The sequence below is a fragment of the Telopea speciosissima genome, chromosome 7 (assembly GCF_018873765.1).
Source record: "Telopea speciosissima isolate NSW1024214 ecotype Mountain lineage chromosome 7, Tspe_v1, whole genome shotgun sequence".
Classification (NCBI taxonomy): domain Eukaryota; kingdom Viridiplantae; phylum Streptophyta; class Magnoliopsida; order Proteales; family Proteaceae; genus Telopea; species Telopea speciosissima.
This window is the reverse complement of record NC_057922.1, coordinates 44,813,881-44,841,188: the sequence shown is the minus strand read 5'-3', so window position 1 is coordinate 44,841,188 and position 27,308 is coordinate 44,813,881. Positions and strand designations below refer to the sequence as shown.

Sequence of the window (27,308 nt, the reverse complement as noted above, 5' to 3'; positions counted from 1 at the left end):
TCCAACGTACGATACTAAGGCTCACGTTCTCGTGGCAGACCTGGTGGTGGACAGAGTCTTAATGGTTGCCATAGATGATTTTGAGGGCGTATAGAGACGGCATGCAGGGCTGTGACGGGTATTGTAGTTGGTTCCAGCGCTGCTCCTTCCAATGCACTTGTCTCGGTAGAGTTTGTGGAAACTCAGGGAACTGGTGGTGGCTAGTTGGCGGAGGACATAGCAGAGGTGGTGGCGGAGGCAGGGAGAGGGAGAACCACGGCGAAGGAAGGGTCGCATTGGAGGAGAGGGATCCTGTATTCCTGGCTGTCCAAAGGACCTCTTGCGAAGAATGTATGTGATGCATGGGAGAAGTCGTTTGAGAGAACATAGGGATGGATGGTCGTGATTTTTGAGTTTGAAAGGGAATCGACATCCTCTACTTCTGCCTGCCCCTACTTTCATGTGCGCCCTACACACAACGAGGCTCGTTAAGACCACCTTACCCCAGCTCGGGCAAGGCGCTCGGGCAGGGGTAAGGCGATCTTTGCGTATCCCGTTGTGTGTAGGGCGCACATGGAAGTAGGGGCAGGCGGAAGTAGAGGGAGGTGTGTCTTTCGCACAAGTGAAAGTGTACAAGAGAGAGAGAGAGAGGTTGGCTTGGTGAGGGCATTTTCTGTCATTTTAAAAATTTGACAAAAACTGTGGAGTACGTACTTTTATAGGATATATATATATATATATATATATATACTAGTAAACTCACACGTGCATGGCCATATGTTGTGGAGAGAGAGAGAGAGAGAGAGAATGTAATTTAGGCTCAGATTATTAGCATCATCTAAACTGACTGAAACAGGGTTATGAGGGGGAGGGGGTTTCCAATACAGGAATTAAGTATATATCAGAGCAAGAAGTACCAACCATTGTCAGAGTTCCGTACCTCTACAAACTATGCAAGATAATACTTTAATTCACTACATTTTGACCACTGTTAAAGACTCTAACGAAGAAGAGTTTAGATTCACATTTTAGGTTGAGTATACTCGTGCTGTCATTAAGACTTTGCCAACTCCATGCATAGTTCAATTTTTTTTTCTTTGCTTGACTTTACACTTATCGTTTCTCCATATTAAGAAACATCAGAAATCATTAAATCATTAAATACATCAAAGTACAAAATCTTGAATTCGTAAATGGCCACCATGCGGATGTAAGCAGCCAACAAACTACATGCCATCTCTAGTTTTAAAACAACAGAGAGGATGAACAAACTCCAGGCAACAAACTACACGCCAATTGACTACATGCCATTCTTTTATTTGGAATTTGGATTGGGGTGGGAGGATTAACAAACTCCAAGCAACAGGCTTCAAAGATTTTGCTACGGTTGTGCCATGCCCCACATAGACATAATAGTTTTGGAAACATCCATAGGGCCCTTTGATCCCTTGCAGCCCGTCAACTTTGCCACGGTTGTCGAGAGAAAAACCAATCAAATTAGTGAATATTTTCTACCTATCAAATACTTTAGAAGACAAATTAGGATAAATTGTAGTTTCTTTCTAATTCGAGGTGACAAACCTGACTCATAGTGTTTGTTTCCACATCACACAAAAGAAGTACCCTTGGTAAGGATTGTCAACACATATCTATGATCATGCCAATAATAACCCAAAAACTCTATATAAATAACCCTACTAAAGGATACCCAAACAATAAAAATTCAAAATGCAGTCACTCCAGGTGAAAAATGCATACTGTATCAAACAAAGTAGCCCTATGTATGTATAATATTCTAGGAAGCTCATCGGCCAGAGATTCCCTGCTTTAACTACATAAAGAGTATCAGGTGCTGATCTATTAAACTATATCAGCCAAATATTCCTTCTTTTTGGCTTTTTAATCCACCGCCTACCTGACTCTTGTCTTTGTGTTATTAAGGCTTGTCAAGTAGAAGGGCCAAGATTCGTGTTACACGTACGATGACAAGTAACAAGTGAAGTTCACATTTATTGTAATGATGATAAAAGTTCATTCTAATTAGAAGTTTACATGGATAAGAATATTAATGCTCAACTCTCTCATCTGTTAGGTTTGAGTCAATGGTCCAGAAACAACACCAGTCTACAAATTCCTGAAGGCTAGTAAACTCGGAGGAACATTTGGGTCAAGGATCAAATGGACCTTCACCAAATCTGTGTGTGATCCCCTAGGAATCTGACATTCTTGATGGTATTCCCTTACTGGTAAAATTCGAATACCATGGGGTGGTCATATGTTATTGAGTCCGATTCAGTCTCTAAATTTTATGTTCTTACTTCAGACTCCATCCTCAAACGATTATCAGAACTCATGTCTGAGTTTTGCATATCCCCGGATTTACAGGAAAACACCATCATATCCCATAAGTATATCTAGTGAAACAACCATCGTATCCTCCTCAGGCCTATTTAGAAGAGTCCATAAGAAGTTTCAAAATATTGACTTTAAACATAAAATTATAACTTCATGAAACATCAGAATCCTTGTCTGAAATCCAAATACCATAGTCTGAAAACTTATTCATAAATTAAAATATCAACTTCTTACATGCAAGTAGGTTGTCACATTTAAGATGCATTCCAAGTTTTAATATCTTGACATGCATAGGACATTCAACCTGAAGATTTATTATGCTTATCCTCATAACAAATACAAAAATTACATCCTCAGAAATCTGATTTGAGGAACAAACAATTAATCAATTCCTAATAGTAATAGGTTGATAGAAAACAGTCTGCAATTTGTTACCTAGTTATTTTTTTTGGCATGAAAAAACCCGCAAGCAGCACAATATATTAGGCCTTGAAGGGAAAAAAGGGCTCCGAGACTGTTGTGCCACAACGGGGTTAGCAACCATCTAGGAAACCCAAAAGCCAAATTATTACACTGATTCTAAGAGGTTAGCTAGGAGCCACTGGAACTATATAAAGAGTTGCTTTCATGTAAAGGCTTTTGTTAAGCACCATAATTTGAGGTTTCCTATTTTTCTTCTCAGAACAGGGGAATTCAAATACAAACAAACTATAAACACTGCAATTGCATTTCAGAAGTTATAGAAATTTATTTAGATCTGGTCACTTATGCAAACCAAAATACCTTGATGTGCTAGGTGAATCACCGACAATTTAATGATAAAGGTTGACAATAAATTCTAAAGGTATGAGCAGATCGAATTCTGCAGCATTCTTTTTCATATGACAAATTAGAACAACACCATCTGACATCATGACACAAATCTTCAGATGAACTCAAGGTTATCTAGGACACCCACCTAGCCAAGAAGCATGCCAAGTTGCATTTATGTTTGAACCTAAAATGATTTGATTAGAATGCAAATAGACTGAGGTCGGTTTCACACCCTACTTAAAAATGCCAAATATCCACAAAGAATGAGGTAAAGGAAAGGGCCTTGAGCAGAATTCATGAGGGCACGGAGTCCTAAGTACATCTAAATTCTACAATTTGGTATAAGGGTTTCTCGGGACCAACATCAACATCCGTGCTAATCACTCCTAGAAAAGGGTTGAGTTTAGTATAGCAATCTATACTTACAGTACTCTCTACCTTCTCTGTGTGAGTATCCTCAATTCACACCTAAAATAAGGAAAAAGTCCATATTTAAAATATTTTTAAATGATGTAGGCATAGGAATTTTGGTGGAAAATAACACTTACCCATGAGTGTGGGATGATTTAGTGGCTGTAAGGACCTGAGATGAATTTTTCAGTATTCTGGATGTAGAACAGAAAAAAAAAAAAAAAAATCAGAGACTTGGGTTTCTGGAGGAGAAAATGAATAACATGAAATTCAAAACTCAGCTCAGCTGGATCTCAAATTAAAGTCAAGTGGTCTGTGGATACCTCTCTTTCTTAAAAGTAAACTGGTTTGTAGTCAAATGCTACTCGTAGTACTTGATCAATGTGAGGAAGCACTACGCAACACGAATATAATCCATTATCCATCTCTGCTTTTTGTATCTGAGTTCTCGGCGATGAACATACAGGATTTTGGCACCACACCTTACATCTTACTATATTCATACATACATACAAACTTAAAAAGTATAAACCTAGTCTCAGAGTTGAAGGTTACAAAACGAAAAGAAAATAATTCCCCTTCAAAAAAAAATTAAACACCCTTATATACCTGCCTTTTGGATGGATTTGGGAAGGACAGAGCCAATATCTCATCCTCTTATCACCTCAACAATCTCAGATGGCTCTCTATCAATTATCTCAAACTCCTTAACCATAGCAGATGCAGCATTCAGGGGAGTTTTGTTTACAATGTCAGAATGAAATAATATATTCCTAGTACAACCTATGCCAAAGAAAGGTACACTTAGAATTTCTACTCAGAACCATAAACCCAAAAGTCATTAACAGAGGAGATTCGATACGTATCATTCTTCTATGGGTTTTGTACTTTAAGAAAGATGGAAGAGGCATAGTCCACATGGAAGTCGCCATGATACAAGGTCTTAATAGAGGATGAATCCCAAATAGGGGAGAGACAGAGAGATACATGAACTGAAACTACAAATTAAATCTGAAAACAAAAATATATGCGATGCATCATTACAATCTTGGTGGAAAACCGTAATGTTTTAATCACATTGAAATTTCGCTCGGTGTCCACATAAATGAAAAGCAGGAAACCAGGAAATTAGAAAGTAAGAACAAAAAAGGAAACCATGGTGGATGTCGTAACAACATTTATTATATTGATAAAAGAGAAGATTAATCTTCAAAATTCTAATCTTATCTAGACAAAACAACCACAAAGAGAGTCCAACACAAGAATACTCCGACCAAATCATTTGCAACAGAGAAAACTAAACCGATTTCATAGATCCGGCCAACCATATCAAAAGATAATGAAACAAAATCAAAACCAACAAACTTCTGAAAATGTGGGGAAAAAATTATACCCACATCTGGAAAAGAGAACAACAAAACCAAGAAAAATCAGACACCAAATATCACAACCAAAACCTACCATCTCATAACGAACGCCTCCACTTGATGTTTCTGTCATGTTCGTCTCTCCTCAAACTAAAAGCCGCTAGTAAACCATATAAACCGACTCTAAACCACGATCTCCGCTTGATCAAAACAGAAACAGAGAAGAAAAAAAAAGCAAACGCTTCAAAAGCCTCTTTAGATCCAACACTTTTCGTATCCGCAACAACCAATACACAGCATAATTCAAGGATTCCTAGGTCCATAAGCAAGAAGATTGCATTCAATAATTTTCTCACCTCTGTGTTTGCCGCCACTATTTTTCCAGTTTCCACAGATTGTAAGAGAAGGAGAGCGAGGCGACAGGTCATGAAAAAAGAGGGAGAGCCATGGAGAAAGAGAGAGAGAGATGGATGAGGAACGGGGACGGATCAGAGGGAAAGAGAGAGTGTCGTAGCGACCTACCTTCTCGGGGTTACTCTCTTTTGTGCGCGGATGCGTCTGTTCGAGAAGAGAGCTTGTGAGAAAGAGATATCGGGAAGAATGTGGTTTTGTTTTTTTTGTGGTCTTTGGAAGGGATCTTAGGGGTATTTTGGGTATTTAAAAAATTTGACCGAAAAAAATTGGGTACGTACTTTTTATATATATATAATATATAATGTCTGAAAGATTAATGGGTCTGCGCTAAAAATGTCCATTTACCCACACAATCCTTCAAAAAGAAAATAGTGTCAGGCCCTTTAGTGTGCCAAGGTAAGCCTTGGGTGAATTAATAGTGTAGGACTAGATTTGGCAACCTATATGAGTTTCCGTCAAGGGGACCTTGTCCTCATAAAGCTCAGCGCGTCCCAGCCAAGGCAGCAAGGAAAGTTAGCACCAAACTGGGAAGGCCCGTATATAATCTCCAAGCAAATTCGCCCCGGGACATATCGCATGCAGACTTCGGGGGGCAAGAACGTACCGAGACCTTGGAACTCGGAAAATTTGAAGAAGTTTTTTCAATAACTGAGCATGCTTGTATTCGGCTTCAGCCCCGACGTTTGATTCAATTAAATAAAGTCTTTCTCCACCACTTAGCGTATTTGCAAGCTCCTAAATCAAAGTCGTAAGACCAATCCTCATAGACCTGGCCGACCTCGAAGACCGACCCTCATAGGTCGGCAACCAAGTCGTAAGACCGGTCTTCATATACCTGGCCGACCTCGAAGACCGACCATCATAGGTCGGCAACCAAGTCGTAAGACCGGTCCTCATAGACCTGGCTAACCTCGAAGACCGATCCTCATAGGTCGGCAACCAAGTCATAAGATCGGTCCTCATAGACCTAGCCGACCTCGAAGACCGACCCTCATAGGTCAGCAACCAAGTCGTAAGACCGGTCCTCATAGACCTGACCGACCTCGAAGACCGACCCTCATAGGTCGACAACCAAGTCGTAAGACCGGTCCTCATAGACCTGGCCGACCTCGAAGACCGACCCTCGTAGGTTGGTAACCAAGTCGTAAGATCGGTCCTCATAGACCTGGCGGACCTCGAAGACCGACTCTCATAGGTCGATAGCAAGGTCGTAAGACCGGTCCTCATAGACCTGACCGACCTCTCAAGAGCAAACTCCCCCTTTGGCCGAGCCTAACAAAGATTGAAACTAAGCTAAGGCATTACGCTCAGCCGGGAAGGCTGCTCGGCCACGCGTCAGCTTATATGATAGCCGGTCCGATCGGACCGATAGGAGTGGCGAATTAACTAACCAAAGCAAAAATCACATTGACCTCGGGCATGGCATGGCCGAGTCGCCAACCACGCGAAGCATGGGTACAAAATAGACAAGTCCCTAAGCTCGGCTAGCTGAACGACTCGGCAGTTCGGCCACAACCACAAATGGAACAACATACGCAAAGAAGAGAAGGATAAGAGTGCTGAGCTAAAATACTTGGACAAATTCTGACAAAAATAGATTTTTTCATTCATTATAAGCCGACTGCTCGGCATGGTTACAAGAGGGGCAGTTCGGCCCCAAAAAAAAAAACAACAAAAATTTACATCTCAATCTCCTCGGCGTTGAACTTGGAGGCGACCTTGGCTGTATCCACGGCGGTAGGCTCGGCAAGTGGATCTTGGGGTTCAGCGTCAAGAGGGAAGACGTCGGCCTATGGAGGTTCCTCGAGGGGCAGAGCCTGGGTGACCTCGGCTCCCTCCTCATTTCCCAACTCCCTGGCAAAGATAGTCGCGTCATCATCAAAACGTGAGAGATTGAGCTCGGGATAAACCGCCTTGATCTCGGCCAAGAGATCAGCCCGGCCTGCCTCAAAGCCTTCGGCGAAGGGAGGCTTCCTGATCTCGTGGCACACATCAGCGTACTCCTTCGATTGGAGATAGTCGCTGATCGCCTCGTCCCGAGCCGTGGCCAGGTCCTCCCTGGCCTTCTCCCTCACCTCGACAAGCTGAGCCTGCAGAGCCCGGACCTTCTCTTTCTACCTGATCACCTCGGCTTGAGAGCTCTCCACTTCAGCCTCGGCGGTAGTAAGCCTCTCTTGGGTCTCCCGACGCCTCTGAACGGCATCCTGGGCATCCTGGTAGGCCTTCTTGCACTGGACGCCCAAGGAGTGGTTCTCGATCAAGAGCCACTCAAAGCGAAGCATGGTCTCCACTGCCTTGGCGAAGCCCTGCAAAAAAGCATGAGAACAAAAGTCAGGACAGACTACACAGGTCGGACCTAATCACAAGAGCCGACCAGGAAACTCACCATGTTAAAATCTTGAAACAGCGTGGAGAGGAGCTCAGGGTCAGACAGCGCCTCAAGCTTCTCCCTGTCAGCCGGCAGTCGACCTGCGTCCAGCCATTCCTTGGCATGTGTGGCCGACGTCAATGCCGAGTCCCCGGGGAAGAGGCACCAAGTCGGCCTCACAGGAACATTGCTGGTCGAGGCCCTCCCCAAGACATATCAGGAGATGTTGGGGGGTGAAGCCACGGGCGGAAGGCCACCAGTCGTCAGATTGACCGAGAGCTTCTGACGCTTAGTGTCTTTCAGCAGGCTCCTCTCGCCTTTTCGGCCTTTCCCTTTCCTCGGAGACCCCTCTGGGCCCGTACTCTTCTCGGCCTCAAGGCCGACCATAGCGTCTGACGGGCCCGGCATCACGGCCTTGCCCTTGGGGGCCTTGGAGGACTCGCCCCGGGACGTCTTCTCTACATTTTTCTTCCTTCGGTCCGCAAGGGTCTCGACCCTTAGCCGAGCTGTATCCATAGGGGGAATGTGGCCGACCACTGCAAGAGAAACCGAGAACATAAAAAATAAGTCGAAAAAGAAAAGAAGACTAAGTAAAGGGGTCAGCTCGGACAACAGAGACAAGCTCGGCTCGGGCTCCTACCAGGGGTCATATGCCACCTCTGAAGAAACCCCTCATCCTGAAGCTGGAGGACATCGAGGGGCGGACGCTGAAGGATCAAGTCAAGCGAGGTCATCTCGTTCTCGATCAGGGGTAGTACCCTGTTGACATAATTCAAATGGATCTCCTTCCACTCGGCTGGAAGAGGGCTATTTGGGATCGAAGCAAAGAAGAAGCGAGGCTTCCACTGGTTATTGAAGCTCGGCGTGCCGACCAAAAACTTGTGGCCGCCCAGGGACGCACTCTTCCCAGATTGGCGGCTGAAATAATACCACCCCTTTTTTGGAGAATTCTTCAAGAAGAAGAGCCGAGAAAAGAGCGCCACGCTTGCGCCTCGGCCCATCTCACAAAATAGGACGTAAAAGCCGTACACGGCCAGCCAGGAGTTCGGCACCAGCTGACCCAGGGACAGATGGAAGTGGTCCAAGATCTGGTCCACCAGGCCGAGGACGGGGAGCCTGAACGCATACTTGATGGGAAACTCGTACAAAGCCACCTCATCGGGCCTGATGTAGCAGGCCATCTCCCCTGGGTTAGGAGCTCAGAGCTGGATGTCCTCGGGGATGGCATAGGTCATCCTCAGATAGTCGAGGTTGGCATCCGTGATCGTGCTCAGAACGGTGCCGACACTCCCTTCTTCGAGCTCAGGGGCGTCAGCAGACGAGCTGACCGAGCCAACCTCCACTTCAAATGAGTCTCGCTCACTTGACTCCTCATCGAATGAGGACGACCCAGAGTTCTCGGCTCGGTCCATGGTAATTGGCTGGGCCACGTGGTAGAACTCCAGGAGCAACGGAGGTTCGGCCACCTCGGCCTGACGAGGCTCTACTACATCGGGCTCATCCGAAGTCGAGCCCAACAAGTCTATGGTGGGAGAACGAGCGGGGAGCTCTCGGCTCGGACTAGCGCCCTCTGCCGCCCCGGCGAACAGCTCGCCCATGAGACTACTACCAACTGACATACTGGGCGGAGAAGACTTACTGGTTGAAGAAGAGCTGAGGGTGAGCTGAGCGCGGACAAAGCAAAGGCTGAGCTGATCACGAACCAGTAAACACCGAGCGCTACAGAGCTGAAGAATTCGAGCTTGCCGAGGAGTCAATAACTTAGAGTAGTGAAGAATGAATAGTTAGGAGTCACCTATTTATAATTCTTGGGTTGAACTAATCCAACGGCCAAGCAGAGCTCAGCATAATTTGACGGCCCAGATCAAAGGACGTTTTGAATTCCCAAGCCTACCATAATGACTCTGCTGACGTGGCACTGACACCCAACCGTCAGACCATGCAACGTCAAATCCGCGGCAAAAAATAAGCTCGGCTCGACCGTAAAAATCTTTCAGACAAGCAGACCAGGAAACTTCACTCATCAGTGCTGAGCCGACCCCTGATGAGTGGGGGGGCCTGTGATGAGGCATAAAACACCCCACCTATCAGAGGCTGCCACATGGCCGACCTGACCTCAGTCCGAGAACCGAGTTGGGCCGAGCAGGAAATCGGGCCGACCCCATCTCCGATAAGCCACCTGATAGAGCTAGATTCGTGCGAGCTAGCCGGTGGCTGAGGCCGAGCTCATACAGGTTAGCCATAGACTCCTGGCGGAGCTTACGGCCGAGACCAACCTCTCGAGCCGACCTCCCTTGCTGACCCCCTGGGCCGACCTCCGAGGCCGAGCCCTCCTCCACTGAAGCTGCCATAGCACCCCACCGGGGATCTCTGGGTCACGTCAGCGCATCCCGAGAATCACGGGATAAGGATCGAGCCACGATCCCCGCGCAACACGGAATCACACTCTACATGGATTCTTACCTTAATAAGAGCCCGACCCCGAAAATAGCTCTCCACTCCGCTCTACGCGAGAGAACCTTCCGAAAGAAGGACTCCTACCATTCTAGGACTCTCCCAACCGCCTCATCTCATCCTCACTCTATAAATACCCAGGTATGGAGCACCATTCCTCATCTCGCTTTTTACTAGCTGTTACGCTGTTGCACTGGTGATCTAACTTGAGCATCGGAGAGTCCTAGGCCGGAGCCACATCGGCCCTCTTGTGCTCATCACTTGGTCCTTACAGGTTCATCCGTGGGTGAACCAAGAGTCGGAGATTTCCACACGCAACAGTATGTAGGGATGTAAATGGATAATCGAAAATCCAAATTTGATCTACATCTATATCCATTTAGGGACATCCGTATTTGTTTAGAGATATTCGGAAAAAAATCTGAATACTCCGATAAAAATCCGTCCAGGAAAAAATCCAAATACTTAATAATAAAAAATTAAGTAATAATGATCTTGAGGGGTTTTTGAAGATTCAATAGGTTCTAGAATATGAGGACAAGAGAATCATGATCTAAGGGATGAATTGAGAGTGAATTGTATCCGTTTGGGGAGGAAGGTATGGGTTACACAAGGCAGAGATGTAAACGGATGGTCGAAAATCTGAATTTGATCAGCATCCGAATCCATCCGAATCCATTTGGGGAGGAAGGTCTAGGTTACACAAGGCAGAGATGTAAACGAATGGTTGAAAATCCGAATTTGATCAGCATCCGAATCCATCCAAATCCGTTTAGAGGTATCCATATTCGGCCAGGGAATATCCAGATCCGATCACATCTGATTCGTATCTGAGCTGAATCCGATCCGTTTACATGCCTATTGGCATGGCCTATGAAAGTCTTCGAGCAATGCATATAGCATTTTATTAGGACTGCAAACTGGGGAGGGTCAAGTCTAAAAGCAATCATAACATTCGGGAAAAGGCTGGGCATGCTTCTAAGGTGCCCAGCATGTGTCGAACTCTCTTCTTCCCTTTTGAAAAAGACCCATTTGCCCTCTTATGTTCAGCCCTGTGATTGGTGTATGCTACTAGTTACCGAAATATTCACTTGTAGAAATCTATCTTCACCTAGGGAATGGGGATAGAACTTTTTGACTTTTGATTGTGGATTTTGGTGCTTTGGGTTTGGGGGTAGGTCCAATAGGATAAAGGATGGGCCTTGGTAATGGGTATGTAGGGTAGAACCCTGTCACCCCTACCTTCCCCATTTTGCTAAATTAAATAACGGAAAGGATTCTCTGAGAAACCAGGGTACTCTACACCCTCTTATAGGCATATTTTAGGGGCGAGAAAAAAGTAATAAAAAAATATGATGTTAGAGGGGTGTCAAAATCAAACCGAAAACATTTACCGAAATCAAACCGAATCGTTTAAACTGAAACCGTGAAACCGCTTAATAAATGGTTCGATTATGGTTTAACAAATGAGGCTGTTTAGTTAAACGACTTAAATCGAATCGGGCTATTTAATCGAATAAATCGTTTTAACATTATTAGATGTACATAAATGTGCCAAAATCAAGCAGAAACCGTTTATCAAAAACAAACCGAACCATTTAAACCAAAATCGGGAAACCGTTTGATAAATGGTTCCATTATGGTTTCAAAATTTAGGCCGTTTAATTAAACAGTTTAAACCAAACCGGACCGTAAAACACCCTTAGGAGTGGCTACCTCACCATCTTAGAGAATATTCTCCCAAAAGTTTTATCCTCTCTTCGAGTCTAACCTACCGGTTAACACTAAACATATTAAATTTTCCCACTTACTCACCAACAAAGGATTAAATGAGCTAGGTAAATAGGTAAGACAGTAGCTTGCCAACTCAGGATTTTTTACGTGACTCAGAGCCCTCATAATTCGACCAGACTCAAGGAATCTTGTAAATAAGGGAATTTTTTTTTTTTTGAATATGGATTTCTTTTAATAATACAATTTATAAAAACTAATAGATATGTTCATTTGTGTCAAATGTTGAAGTTTGAATATAATTTTTTGTTGTTCCCAAGTAGACATTGAGAGGGGATTCCTCCAAATTTTGCTCCCACTACTGTTCTCTAACTCATACTAAGAGCCCCCTATGTGATGACATTCAAAATATTCACTGAAACTCACCCAAACCTACTACCAAGAGCTAAGTGTTAGAAAATCGTTGGGTTTTCATGAAACCCTAAACAAGTTCCATACAATGAACTAGAATACGATTGAATAAAGAATACGAGAGAAACGAGGTGTACTTTGCACCCACGTATGTTGGAGAAGACCTGATAGAGTTTCCCATGAAGAACACGAACAAAATCCTTGGTTTGGTTCTTCCATGGTCTTCTTGTCTCACTTGCACCTCTCAAATTCTTGATGGGAAGAACAGAAAATGTGATCAAGCGACTGCAAGGACCCCAACCGTGTATTTTTAATACAAAACCATAATCCTTGTCCACCCCCATAATAGAAAGGACTAGTATACCCCCAATAACCTTAAAGTGGTCCCAAACTTTGTTTTATGCCCATGGACCCACACCAATAACTAGGATATAACTAATTAAGTCCACAAGAAATCTAACAGTCTCACACTTGGGCTACATTAATTATACACACCTCCCTGCTGACTTGGCTAGTGAGTCACATTACAAATTGCTACTTTAAATCCTTGATTCAGCCAACAAATTGACTCATGTCAAATAACAGCAGAAGATACATCTCAATATATGGCGCACAACTTTCTGTCAGTCACAAAACACAAGCCTACTTGCTAACTGGAATTGCAATAGAAAATTAAGCATGACAACCATCTTGTGATCACAAAAACTTTGTCATGCCCTTATGAGTCCTTTACTTTGATATTAACCATCACCCTGTGGGCAAACCACCATGGCTTACCACCTAATTTTGGCTAAATATCGCCTTTAAATTTGGCAAACGTCCTTTGGCTATTACCGCCCATAAAACATTGATGTATCAACAAACATATGCATACAAATGCTAAACCAAGTATAAACAAACATATTCATAAATATCCATCCTCAACAAATCTAGTGTGTAACATAATAGTTAAGCAAAATAAACAAGTTCCTACCGAGCTCCCACTGAATAACTAAAACAAGCAATGTACCACCATAAAAATCTTAAAACCAAGTAAATTGTTCAAACTATTTGAAACAACTGTCTAAACTCAAAACATTAATCTTTTCCTTACTAGGATATACTTGATCATAATGTATTTGGAACTACTAAATTTCTGTGCGGCCAAGTACCATCTATATCTCTAATTTTATCATCGGGTGCCTTTTACACACAATTACATTTTTTTATGTTTCCATTTTTCCATCCCGATCTTATCTCCTAGAGTGTTCCTAAGCGCATCAAGTTTGGATTCCTAGAGATCCAAATCTAGGTCAAGTATCCCTAAATCATCTTTTAAGTCTACAATCTATTTTTTCCTTATAATTATTTCAGTGAAAGTAAGGACAATAGAAATATTCTAAAAAATTAGACGTACTAGAGGAATAAAAAACAATAATCAAGGTATCAATCATGAATAAATAAGCCAAGTAGTGACATAATCAGTGCAATTATCAAAATAAACCAAAAAAGAGTTACAACTGCTACTGCATCCCTATCCTTTGGACTAGGAATACACTGGTTCTCATATTAATATGCATTTACCGCATAAAGAACAATAACTTTGAGAAATCCCATCACCTTTGGGCAGAAGGAATCCTTAAATTACTGTCCTTTCTAATATGTGTTTCCTTAACTCATATGACTTCACTTTTGGGCAAATATCACAAACTTTGCTGCTAAAAAGAAACCATAAAAGCATAAGATGTCCCACTTTGGTGAATTCCACCCAACCCTTTCACAGTTCCCCATAAATATATTATGCAACTAGACATGTGCGAAAGCACCTTTTACAAGGCAAACATATCCAGTTTATTTTCAGTCTTAATCGACCAACACTTGAGTGTGATATACTCACACTTAATGAACCGTGCCAGCAATTAAAATCAATAAATAATAGTTCCAATCGCATTACATTTTCTAATATTTGGGTCAAAAAATGCACTATTCCTCTCATCGTAACTATTGCTAGATAGCAACGATATTTGAAAATCTCTCCACCTTTGGGTGATAAGAAACCCCTAGACCATGCTTCTCAATTTCTAATGCATAAAACTTTTTTAAGCCTTGACAATATCACCTTTAGGTGACAATTATCCACTTTGCTATCATAATAATTTAATTATATATCCTTGAATTACAAAAACATCACAATAGGAACTAAGCATGTCATTTTGGTGGGTCCCACCTAACTCCATCATGATATTCTATAATCTCAACCTTTGCAGCCAAATTGGGGATTCCAAAATTCTATGCACAATAAGTAACTTTGACATTAAAGTCACTTTGATACATTTAAGTACCCCACTTAATCATTAGACCCCAAACTAGGACTCCCACAATATATTGCAATTTAAAAATCGAGAACATCGGGTCCATATACACCATAATGGGTTAAAGAGGCAAAACAAGTCCCTAAAAGTGATAAAAGTATCAAAACAAGGTACCAAATTGTAGATCATAAAAATACAGACACAACAAGCCAAACTGAACCTCAAATAGATGCTCCATGAGTCCTCATGAGCCGCCAAAGGTGGCGCATGACATTACTCTCGGCCTGGCCTATTTTGGTTAGTCCGATTTGGCTTGGGTTAAACTAACCAGTTCACAGTAGGACCGGTCCGATCCAATCGACCATGTTGCCAAGTCACAAATCGGATCAGATGTGCCAGGTCATCATGTTGGTCTAGGTTGCACGTGCAAGTCGTACATGCATCTTGAGTTCTGGTCAACTAGGTTAACCGTCCGATTCTCAGTGACTTGCCCGAGTCGACTCGAAAACCCTACCGAGTCACCTATCAAATTCTTTCTTTTCTTTTAATTTAAACTTGCTGGCGAGTAGGTCTCACTCACCACTTTGGCCAGTGCGTAGAGGCGTGTCTGGCCGCCAGTGGTAGTGTGAGGACAATGGCATGGCGAAGGATCACCACATGTCCTCCACCGCATCCCTCCTTGTTTGGGGAGAAGGGAGAGAGGTGACAATGTATGTAGGAGTCACCACTAGAGGAGGGTCTAGGACTAGGAATTGTAAATGCATGAATCTTATGCAATACGCCCTTCTAGGGACAAACGGTCCGTCGGTCTGGGTAGGGCTCTGGTTACAGTTTGGGGATGGAATTAAGCACCCCAGTCGGCCCGGACTTGTCGGTCTCTCTATTGCTAGGCAGGTTAGGGTTATAAGATGCTTCTGGGTGGAATGTAAAGTACAAGAAAACTGTAAGGAAGTAAGGTCTGAGGTAAGATGAAGAACACACACCTGGAGGTTCAGCTGTAAAACCAGGGGCAGATATACATGAAAGTAAAATAAAGGCTTCAAAGCCTATATGATCTATCCATGACCAACACTAAACTATACATGATAGAATTATGGGTGCATGAAAACAAAAGAACAATGACTTAATTTACATGCATGGCATGGAGAAAGTAAAGGACATGAGGTTGGACATGAAAGTTAGAATTAAAGATGCGTGAAAGACATGCGCATGACATATGAATACACATAAAAACCCATAACATGATTACAACCATGGGAGAGTCTTAGACTACGAGGGATAGGGGATCATGGACTTATGCATGCAAGCAAAAAATCCATAACTTGAAAAGAAAGAAAAGGGGAAGAAAGAGGTGTGATGACCATCTAGAGAGATGGGATCACAGACTCCTCTGGAGATGCAAAATGAGTTAAACAATGACAACTATGTAAATTAAACAAAAAAATTGAGCAAAGTGTCACCTACCTAGTTAGAAAATGACCAAAACCAGGGATGTGGAGGTTTCCCTTTGTGACTCAGGAGATTTGTTTGTGGAGCAAGTTTCACCGCTTATAGTGGCTTCTCTTGTCTCTTTGTAAGTGACACTTCATTGTCCAAGCACTAAAATCATCGAGTTGTTGACTCTAAGCGTTGATCTTGAAGCTTTAAGTGTATATACTCAAAAGGCTATGGAGGCAATAGGCTAAGGCCAAGTGGAGGACCAAAGGCTATTATGGGGAGGACCAAGGCTATTATGGTGAGGACCAATTGAGAAATTGAGGAACCAAAGACCCTCCTCAAGGTGAGAGGGGTTGTATTTATAGATGTAGAGGGGTGTGTACACTCCCAAATTCTTATAAGACCAATTGAGAAATTGAGGAACCAAGGACCCTCCTCAAAGTGGAAGGGGTTGTATTTATAGCTGTAGAGGGGTGTGTATACTCCCAAATTCTTGTAAGGATGTTGGGTTTGATCCGGATCATCGAAAAGAGCTGTCTTTGCATCGACAGTGGGTGTTTGGTCAAGGTAATGGCCAATGGGATGTGGGCATGGGTTTTGTTGCCTTCAGGAAGGTTTCTTGGGGCCTGAGGAAGCCAATATTCGTATTGAAGTTGCCAAAATTGGGTTTGGTCACGAATGGAATTGAAATCAGAGCTAAACATAACAAGTTTGGGCTTCTCGGATTTGCACAGGTTTGACAGTGAACTGTGGTCAAATCGACATCGAGGAGGGGTAAGGTCGACATCGAGTGGCTATCGATGAACAACACTCGACATCGAGGGAAATGGCTTGACTGTCAGTGTACAAATTCTAAATGTTGAGGTAAGTTAGACAGTAGGAATACTCTACTCGACAGTCAATAGGAATATGTCGATGTCGATGGTAGGTGTATCGATGTCGGCTCAGGGTCTTTAAGTGTCGACCTAGGCCTCAATATCAACAGAGATGATTTAGGCTATTTGTGTCAGGTTTATGCTGGGCCAGACTGATTCTAAGGGGTCTGGATCAGGGCTAGCCTTTCCAAGGGATCTTTGAGGGCTTAGAGGCTCTGATTATGGGCTTCAACAAGGAGAATCAATGATCGGTAAATGGACTCGAGCAATGCACACTGATGCTACATCCACAGATACAACGACGATACACCTTGGAGGGTACTATGAGGACAAATGACAAATGGCTGGGGATTGCCATGTGTTCTCCATCTCATCACCTCTTTGGGGGAGAGTAGAGAGAGGTGCAAAAGTGAATGTTGGAGTCACTACCTAGAGGAGGGTTTAGGACCCAAAAATTATACTGTAATAACTCTCATGCTATGCCCTTCTGGGGATAAATGGTCCGTTGGTCTGGGTTTGAGTCAAGTTATCCAGGGAAGGTATTAGGTACCCCAGTCCGCCCAGACTTTCTGGTCTTTCTATTGCTAGGCACAATTGGGTAAGGTCATACCATGCTTTGGGGAGAATGTAAAGTACAAGACAACTGTAAGAAAGTAAAATAAAAGGGAAGGTAAAGTGTTACACCTATACACCAACCATACTAATAGAACAACACCTTGAAGAGTTATGTATGATGACTTCATGCCAAAAGTACCCAATTATACCCCTCTTGTGTGTATGGAATCCCTCGAGAAGACCCCACCCCATTTGGAGTGGAATTGCCCTAGATTTGCTCTCAGCAAATGATGCAACTGGAATCCAGCAGACAATGCACATCGTCTGCTCTATACTTCGTCTGTTGGGTGTAAATTGCCCAGAAATCATGTGGCCTTATGTTGGATCATCAAGACTCGAGCCTAGGCCTCCACCTTGGGTTAGCTAGACCTCTGAATAACCTAATGTGACCATCTTTGACCTAAGACTAAAACCCTACACCCTATTTGGGACCCCAAGCATGTAAAACCCTTTTTAAGGCTCTAAAACTATTACATCTGTACCCGAACCCTGACTCGAACTCCGAATATAGGTCCGAAACCCAATGGATCCTGGGTCTTACCCACTAGCAACTTGTGGTGCACTGACCCAGTGGTCATTCTTGAAGGGGAAACTTTGGTGATGTCATACCTACCGGTCCGAAGGCAACTACCAGACCTGTGTCGCTGTTCTATACACCAGTTGATGAACAGCCTAAGGTATAGCCCCTGCTTAACCAAAATAGGTTTAAATTCATTTTTAAATGTTTAAACATTGTTCGATGGCCACAATCTATACAAAAACAATGCCCTAGGCATGGCACAAGTCTCTGTTGGACCCAAATGCAAAAACAGCAAGGTTTAATCTACTGGTTCATCCCTACTAGTCGATTGGATCAACCAGTGCTGCTGTACTGCACAAAATTCACCCCAGATGTGTGGGGCCCAATGTCTCGCACCCTGAATCATCCCTTCATGCCTAGAATGATTTGTGGAAAAGTTACCCTAACAATGTGATCATGTGGGGCCAACTTTGAAGCCATTTGTATTAAAGAATGGGTTTCAAGAATGTGTTTTTCATAAAAACAGCCTTGGGCAAACAGGCTTTAGTAGCTGGGCCTATATAAACATGCCTCCAGCCCAAAAACCTTCCCTATTCAATTCGTTGGAAGAGAGAAAGAGGAGAAGAAAGAGAGAGAAGAAGAGGAAGGGAAGGAGAAAGGCTTGGAACCCCCCCTTGTGCTTGGATCCTTCAAGGTAAACCCAAACCCAGCAACTCCATGATGTTTTCCTCCCTTTTCATGGCTGCAACCAATGTTGTAGTCTCTAAATCCTACTGTACAACCATTTTTCCATAATGTCTATGATAAGAATCATGTCTTACTAGCTTCATATACTAGGATTCTTATATACATGCATGAATCTGCTAAGGATGACCTGTTATTTACTCTTCTCATGATTTATACATGCTGTAGCTAACATTACCAGCTTGTATAATTGATTCTCAAGCCCATTGCTAGCCTTGAATGGTACATATAGGTGAGGGAGCCTCAATACCTAAATGCATGATGAATCCATGGCCTTGTTTCCTAAAACAAAGATGATACAGAACTGATAAAGACCACTCTATATGTTTAAAAATCTATTGATCTGGTTTACAAGCTATGCATGCTAGCATAGGTACCCAAACTCCCAAGAACCCCATGCATGTTGGATTTACCACCATGTATATGTTGGATGCCATGCATGAACCCTACTGTAACCCCTGATCATCCATGCATGCTACTGATTCAGAGATCCAAGCCAAAATAGTGCTGGCTCTTAAGAATTTTGAGCTGTACTTGCACTGGTCCATTGCTACTGGTCCATTGGATGGACCAGTACGAATCGACCACTACCAGAGACCTTGTCTAATTTCAAGCTTGAACAGCCCTTGGCCGATGAAACACTATGAAAGGTCTTTTATGTTGGAACCCTAGTCATCCTAGCTCTATACCTTCTGTTTGGAGTCAGTCTGACATCCCGAGACATGTATCGGGTAACCAAACCTTGTTTAAATGGAACCAAGGCCAAGAACCTATGTTGGTACCACTGGAATAACACCTAGGGATCCCTCATGAGAAACCATAACCATTACCTAGAAGCCCCTGCACTTTTAGCAATTGTGACCCTACTGGTCCATTGCTACTGGTCCATTGGATGGACCAGTACCAATCAACCACTACAGGAAACCTAACCCTGTGCTATCTCAGACCTACCCCAAGGTCTGAAACACCTTTCTTAAAGCCATTGGTATAATCCATAACACAAAACACAGCATTCCAGCCCTGTTCTTATACTTTAAGCAATGGGTTGATTGCCACTGGTCCCTTGGATAGACCAGTCCAATCGACCACTGCTATTGTCCCATCTGTTTTGAGTCTGGCTTTGGTTTGGGACTTGAACCAAGGATACCCCTAGACTCCATTACTTATTTAACACTCACTAACTTATGCTTTTGAATTAATAAACCTAGGCTTTGATTATTTGCCCAGTGACCCGTGTCTGAGCACTTTTGTGGATCGGCAGTCTTCGAAACAAGCGGAGTATAGTCAAGGTGAGTGGATATGGATCATCCTTGTAGGTGTGACCTTGTGAACACTTTAAGGATAACAAATTACTTCTCTTTATTGACATCTGATACATATTATTATTTATTTGCTTTTGGATATTGAAATTAAAGATGTGACTGTGGATTGTGATTATGAGCATGATGATAAAATGATTGATGACTAAAATGCATGCTATGTGAACTGTTAGATTAGATGCCGTAATAGAGGGCTTGGAAATAAAAGGTATGGTGAGCCGTAGTATGGGCTGCGGGAGCATCGTACATTTTATACTTAGAAATGAGGTTTGTGGTAGCCCGTAGAATGGGATACGGTTGGCACCACTCAACTCATACTTATCATGTAGATCATTGAGCTAGGTGAACAGACCCTTATGCTACAGTCCTTACCAACAGGGGTGCATGTATTGGGTGATCATGGCCTTCTGAAAGCCTAGGAGTTGTAGAATCTAGGATAGGTTGTCATGGTTATCTTGGGGTCTGCCAAGGGAGGGAGTCGGTGCTCCTGATCCTAGCACGGGTTCTACCCGCAATGATTAAGGTGGCAACTAAAGAACGGACGAGTAGCGACTGAGGTTGTCACCCAAGTCATTGCAAGCAGCATATACCTAGTGACTTAGTTATGTTGTTAGGTGGAATAGAGTAATGAAATTGAACCAAGCATGTAGATTGATGATGATGATGGTTGTACTTGCTTGTATGATTTATTATTCATTTGCTGGGCTCAGTAGAGCTCATCCCTCTGAAAATATTTTCTTTTTAGATAATTTTACCGGTACCGATTCACTTACCAATGGGTGATGAAACTGTAGAACTTTCATACTTTGCTGCCCCGTGAAGATCTTGTAGTTTTTATTGCTTCCATCCTTTCGAAAGCATAATCTTCTTGTGTGTTTGATATAACATAGGTACTTGGGATTTTACTGTAATTAATATAATCTATCTTTTAGGAAGTTTTTTTTATCTTCCGTTACCTCTGATATATTTTTGTCATATATCTACCCTTGTTATGGTTTTGTGACATGTAAGTACTGCTTCTGGATCCTGGTGGATTGGCGGATATCGTGGAATATCTGGGTCACCTGCTCAAACCTCCTGGGAGTGGTTTGGGGTGTGACAGAGTGGTATCAGAGCGAGAAGCTCTATTTACATTCACAAATAGCGAAAGTAGGATGTTGGGTGGTCTAGAGACAAGGAAATAAAAAAAGGTTTAAATAAACATAAAAATAAAGAAATAGAAGAACACAGTAGGAGACTAGCTATGTCACACCCCCATCCCTGAACGACGGGAAATGCAACCGGAGCATACAACTATGCTCTCCAACCACCATAATCACTGATGCAGTACCCAAGACTAACTCATTCACAATGACAGATAATAGGTAAAAAGGAAAGGATTAATATTAATAACATCAGAGTTAGCAGAAGCTAGGTGATAGCATATAAAATATTATCTATTCAAGTTTACCCCTTCAAGTACAATTCGTTCTAATCAGGACTTATGTATTACCTACTATATAAATAATACATCTATCATGAAAGGAATCAAAAGAATACACCTATAATTCAAAATGAATAATCAAGTGCATCAAAAGATGGCCACCGCCATAAGTCACGCTCCGCCAAGGAACACACATCGCAAAGAACACTCGGTCCATGCTCCACGATCTCCGGAGCCCACCAATCAACGTAACCAGCCTCGGGAGTCTCGTACTGTGTGCCACTGCTCTCGAATGTACCTGCATCAACTAAAAATATGTTTCCTCGAGGAGTGAGCTCCAATCGAGCCCAATGAGTGGCTAAGCCACACAAGCATACACAACAATAATAATGAATGGGGTTGATCGCAAACCATACATGATGGACGGATACCAAGGTGTCCCATACCACCAAGGTAGACCGTACATCACATACAATTTACAATCATGCTACATGAATGAATGATGATGTATAGTTTTATTGTTATCCACCTAACACACAACTAAGTCGGTATAGTACTATAGCAACACCTTAGGTAGCATCCCCGACATCGGTACCATAAACGGATGGTATACCGATGACAAACCCGAGTCGCACTGAAGCCTCGCATGACGGTCTCCACCAAGAGATATACGCAAACCCCCAAGTCAAATCCCGTCCCGGCGTTCGCCCAAAATACGGTTGGCGCCCGAACTTCCCGGTGGGTATACCCGAATAACGGTCGGAACCCACGGATTTGACCGACACCTAACCCCTGCCGGTAAGGGTCATAGTACTCGGGTAAACATTTATCCTAGCCAAGATTCACCTATTGTATGAGTGAGGTACGCATGTGCATAGGCCGAGGCCGAGTCCATAGATACCGAAATACGGTCGGCCGGCTATCCTCTCGCCCCTCTAGCCCATACGCGTATACAAGTACGAGATGTGAATACCGAAGGTAGTCGATCGGTCACCATCCCGTTTCCACCTAATGCAATGGACAACTCTAATGCAATTTCAAGCACGGTAATCTCAAGCCCAAGACCCACCGGCACTTGATCCCGCTTCGAAACCCTAGATCTACATGCCATGAGTGAGTCCATATTATGGAATCCCCAGTGTCCAAGACCAACCGGCACCCGAGTCCCATAACTAAATCCAATACCATTTGCACCATAGTGCAATAAAATAAATAATATCGCAAGACAAGAATGTAAAGTCCTATCAACATCTAAACATTTATATCGTCCTATATCTTACTAATAATTATATATTATAGTACACATGCATGAATGACATTCGCAAGACACGACACACAAACATTCCATAAATTAAGACGTTTGCTTAACTCACTCACCTTGATTCTCGGTCAATCGCCGCACGGAGCTCTTCAAATCGGCTTCGATGCCAAGTACACTATCCCACGTACTAATACCCCAAGCCGGGTCACCAACCTAAAGAGAGTGTACAACGTGGGGAGAGATTAGTGCCTTAGGGCTAGAAGAGTTGGGCCCCATAAGTTATCAAACAAGGCTAAAATAGGGGACCGCACATACAAAGAAGGCTATATCATGTGCTGTCCATGTGCTCTGCCCATGTGCCGTCCCCTCTCGGACTTTCCCACCAGATCTAGGTTCTCGTGGACTGGCACTTGCATGTGCCTCGTCCATGTGCCTGTCCTCTCGGACCTCCCACCGGCAGATCTTTCTCGGACGCACTTGCATGTGCCTGTCCATGTGCTCGTCCCTCTCGGACTTCCCACCGGCAGATCTAGTTTCTCGGGATTGGCACTTGCATGTGCCTGTCCACGTGCGCCTTGTTTCATGCCATTCCGAGAATGGTTTTGCAGCCCCAAAGTCTTGGGCTAAAATGGGGTATTCTTTGGGGTTTTTTTAGGGGTCTCTTTGGCCATGAGAACAACTCCAACCAAGGTGCCATAGCACACACCCAACATGGGTTTGTAAACCCCATGATCGATTAGGTTTTCCTCCATTAAAATACATATGGAAAGAAAACTCATGGGTTTGGGTATTGGGGTTTTGAAAGGGTCTTTAATCAATGTTATTTAACACCCCTCAAACCCACACATCTACGGTCTTCCATGAGGGTTGGTAAAACCCATAAATGGAGGTAAATCCCCAACTTAGGGTTCATAAATGGAGAAGGGTGAATGGGTTTAAGGTAGGGTTAGGTGCTTCATAGTTAAACATCAAGGATTTGCCATTAATGGCTCTTCTAATTGAGTAGATGGAGCACTCAAGGTGTGCTCAACCAATTCAAACCCTAGGTAATAGAATTAGGGAAAGAGAGATGGAGAGAGAGAGAGAGAGAGAGAGAGAGAAAGAGACTCACCAAGGGTTGATGATGATAGCTTGTGCTCCACCATACTTCTCCCTTCTCCTTCCTTCTTCCTCTTCTTCTTTCTTCTTCTTTCTTCTTCTTCTTTCTTCTTCTCTTTCTTCTTCTTTCTTTTTCTCCTCTCCTCTCCACGATTTAGGATTGAAATGTGAGGTGAATAGTAGTTTTGGGTCTTTAATAACCCATCTAGGCATTTGGTCTTGTTTGGTTAGTCTCAAGTCCTTAGGTCCATTTGTTTAGGAGCTTGTTTGGTTAGGTATAAGCCCAAGGTCTAGTTTAAGTCATTGGGCCATTGGATCCACTTGGGCCCATGGCCCATGGCCCATGTCCTAAGTTCTAGTTACAATTAGAAAGAGACTAAGCTCCTAAGCCCAAGCCCATTCTAGTTCTTATGCTTATTAATGGTTATGCATAGGCATGAATTATTCGGATAGTGACTTACTCCCAATCATCGCTAAGTGGATAAGGGCGATTCAGGTGCGGACCCCACGGATCCCTATCATAAGGGAATTCCAAGAATATGCTTTCGTGGACGATTTTCCCCTTTCTCTCGACGGTGGAACTTTCCTCGAGGACTTCCCTTTTCAGGTCGACAATCTCGTGTGATGGCTTGAGTATTATGACCCACAGCTTCACGAGCGTACTCCACTCTTGGTTCTACATAAAGGTTTAAACCAGACCGGTGGTCGATCGCTTTCAAACCGGGTTTTGGGCACGGATTTAACATCCTCCCCACCTTATAAGAATTTCGTCCTCGAAATTGAGACGTACCTAGGTATCTCGCATAGGTGAGGATACTTCACCGCACTTCGCCTTCTCATTAACAAGATGCCCCTTTAATCAATGAGATTACTCCGCATCGGTAGGTTGGACTTCCTTAATCATCTCTGCCAATGAGGGTTGTACTGTCAGGGCGACAAATAACATAGTAGCATCATCAATTAACACTTCCAACCCCATTCTTCTGGCTTCCTCTATAAGCTGCTCATTGACTGTTAAAGCTGGCAAGGAAGGGTTTGTGATTTCCTACTAAGTGCATCCGCCACCACACTCGGCTTTGCTTAAATGGTATTGGATAGTGCCGATAGAGGGGTTAAAATCGTGCTCAACTTCCGCGCCAAGATCGCTTAGTTATTTAGCTTAAACTAAGTTGTATTGATTTGTCCTCTAATAGTATCCACCTTACACAATGGTGTAAATCAATTCCGATTTAGTTAATATAAAGTCCAGTGTATATAAGGACCCAGTGAAAATCAAACTCTGAGCTTATACTTTTAGACATAGAGAGATGCAACTATTTCCATATACTTCGTCCAAGATTCGTACTCCAAAAATTTTGGGTTGAATGACACAAGGTCTGTACTACTTTGCTTACCTGGTCGTTCCTATGAGGACTTTCACTTCCGATCCTCGACTACCTAACTCGCTTTAGAATGAATTGGAATATTGATGGAATCCCTACTATTCACTCCCAATAACGGAGGGGACATTCAGGACCCATTACTCCACTCATATCTATTGTTGAGCAAAGTTTTGTCGAATCCTTCATTCCAGCCTTTTAGTTCTTGACCGCACTTGGCTACACTAACACCCGATATAATATTGTTCATCAACTTAAATTGCTAGATCTATCATTCTCTTCCAACTACATGATATAATCCATACCTCCTAGCATCCGTCCTAAATTATCCTTTCTAGATATCCATCGGTTCGTGGGTGTATAGACATATCGAGATTCAACTACGTGCCTATATATATATATATATTTTTCACCGTCCCTTCGAATCTAGACACAAATCTTGGGTTTCCTACTAGACAAGGTCCCCGAACGTATCGTGCCCATACACCAAGCCAATCCCAAGATTCCGTAGATTTACCACCAAGTCCTAAAAATGGCTCTCCGAGAGACATGTGGGGCCATAGGCTTACCTAAGGGTACTTAGGACCAATACTCAAAATTTTTAGGTGGTTCCCAAAGAAAGCCCGGGCCACCACTAAGGCCACGAGAAAATGAAAGATAATTTCCCCTAATCATTAGCCTACGTAATAAGTCCTGCGGAAAGTCTCTCACCGACAGTAGCTTACGCAAGTTGGAATTACAACTAACGACCGTGGGTGACTAAATTGAGTCGTAAACTCTAAAATCAATAATGCGTGCACGTGATAGGTATAGACATAAGGTACTGCACATGCGCTGATGATGACTCCTCATCTCGGCAGATGTTGAATACACTCGGGTTGCATGGGACCGATGGCCTGCAGGTTTGGCACATACACGGCCATCAGACGAGCAAGTCTTGGACATATGCCCCGCTTGTTGCAGCCGTAGCAACGAATGCCCAGTGATGAGTTTGAGGTGTTTGTGAAAAGGCTCAGGTGAGCTTTTCTTTTGTATAAATTAGCTATTTGCTAATCCATCTCAATGTGTAAGCTTCTTCCCGTTCCTATACCTGCTTATGGTATGATTCACTATTCAAAATGTTATTCGTAATGTTCCTAACCACAATTTTTCTTCTTTTTTTATTTTTTATTTTTTTATTTTTTATTTATTTATTTATTTATTTTTTTATTTTTATAGACCAAGGGCCCCAATTTTTTATTGGTATTGGTGTATCTTGAAGTCGTTGGGCTTATGCAACAACAATCCTATAATGTATAAATTTTCCTAATATATACAATAGCTCTTTATGATTAGGCTAATCCCAGTTATCATTATATTTTACATCATTGTCCATGACTTTACCCTCATAAACCTTAGTATATATCCTTTTTCTTTTCTTTTTTTTTCTTTTTTTTTTTTTTTTTTTGTAGCTCCTAGGGTTTAGTATGTAGTTTCTCATCTTTTCTTCATTTCTAAACTGGTTTATGTTTTATAAAAGTCTCCTACCTTTATTTGTATTATCAAAGCATTGTTCTATCAGCAAAATTTATATATTCTCCCTTGTTGTACTGATTCTTGTTTATGGTTAAGGCTTTTAATATTTAACCCTAATTTAGAGTAAATCGGGTCGTGTGAACACTGAGTTAGTCTATGAGGTAGAGCATCACGCTCGATACCAAGTCACACACCCCATCCTCGAACGACGGAAATGCAACCGAGCATACAACTATGCTCTCCAACCACCATAATCACTGATGCAAGACCCAAGACTAACTCATTCACAATGACAGATAATAGGTAAAAAGGAAAGGATTAATATTAATAACATCGAGTTAGCGTAAGCTAGGTGATAGCATATAAAATATTATCTATTCAAGTTTACCCCTTCAAGTACAATTCGTTCTAATCGGGACTTATGTATTACCTACTATATAAATAATACATCTATCATGAAAGGAATCAAAAGAATACACCTATAATTCAAAATGAATAATCAAGTGCATCAAAAGATGGCCACCGCCA

The 27,308-nt window shown here is 42.8% G+C and overlaps 1 long non-coding RNA gene across 1 annotated transcript; it reads right to left on the bottom strand.

Annotated features, from left to right (window-relative positions):
* Window positions 1-1,985: 1,985 nt before the first annotated feature.
* On the bottom strand, window positions 1,986-19,102 carry LOC122669876. Its single transcript, XR_006334090.1, has 4 exons — window positions 19,091-19,102; window positions 4,091-4,095; window positions 2,562-2,563; window positions 1,986-2,174 (listed from the first exon to the last, which is right to left on the bottom strand). It is a non-coding gene; the product is annotated as an uncharacterized LOC122669876 (long non-coding RNA).
* Window positions 19,103-27,308: the final 8,206 nt, after the last annotated feature.